The 926-nt window shown below is 33.9% G+C and overlaps 1 protein-coding gene across 3 annotated transcripts in view; it reads left to right on the top strand.

Annotated features, from left to right (window-relative positions):
• Positions 1-926, top strand: part of LOC106872579 (nicalin) — a 109,104-nt gene that overhangs the window by 80,934 nt on the left and 27,244 nt on the right. The gene's annotated exons all lie outside the window — the stretch shown is intronic.

The raw sequence follows: 926 nt of genomic DNA, 5'->3' as shown, positions 1-926 counted from the left end.
TGAATATGCCAAAAAACATTTTTTCAAAATTTTGAATTCCCCCTTGCCCACCCTAAATTTTAAAATTTTAATTTTTAGAATTTTTTTTTTCAATTGACATGGAAACACATGGAGATTAAGAATATGGAAGAAAAAAATATAATTCATTTCAAATTTTCTCTGAGGAAACTCCAAAATTGATTCATACACCCCTCGCCACTCCATCCCGGCTTGTGTGTGCGTGTGTGAATGAACGGAGAAAATATGCTAGAAATAACAGCCAAATCTCACATAAATAGACCCCTCCACTCCTTTAAATACAAAATTGTTTTATGGAATCCCACGTTTTTGGCTATGGAGATTCCAATTCAGAAAAAAATTGTTTGTAAAATTTCAGTTTTTCAAAAAAAAAAGAAAAAGAATTTTCCCCAACCCCTTCTCTTGCACAAGCCATATTGAGGCCTATTGGTCCCGAATCAAAAGATGGTTGAAGCATATCACTGGATCATCGGGCAATATGAAATGGTCTCACGTCGACGAATCTATGTATCAAGAAATGTAGGGATTTATGACGAAGGAAAACTTCCAGAATTTCTATACATTTCACAAACACATTGCCAAAGTTTATCCCCATCAAATTCCAACAGTTGTAAAAAAAAAATTAACACTTTCATATCACTTTGTCATATTACTGTGGGATATTATTCTGAAAGATATATTTGCAGAAAGGTGAGTAGATTGATTACATATTCCTTTCATTATGTTATCGCAGTTTTGTGAGATTTGGCTATTATTTCTATCATAGTTTCTCTATTCATTCGCACGCACACACACAAACACACAAGCTGTTCATTTTCACTTTTAGACAGCAGGATGGAGTGGTGAGGAGTGTATAAATCAATTTTGGAGTTTCCTCACAGAAAATTTGAAATGAATTATTCCCCCCC

This window comes from Octopus bimaculoides, chromosome 8, assembly GCF_001194135.2.
Source record: "Octopus bimaculoides isolate UCB-OBI-ISO-001 chromosome 8, ASM119413v2, whole genome shotgun sequence".
NCBI lineage: Eukaryota > Metazoa > Mollusca > Cephalopoda > Octopoda > Octopodidae > Octopus > Octopus bimaculoides.
This window is presented reverse-complemented; position numbering and strand designations above follow the sequence as displayed.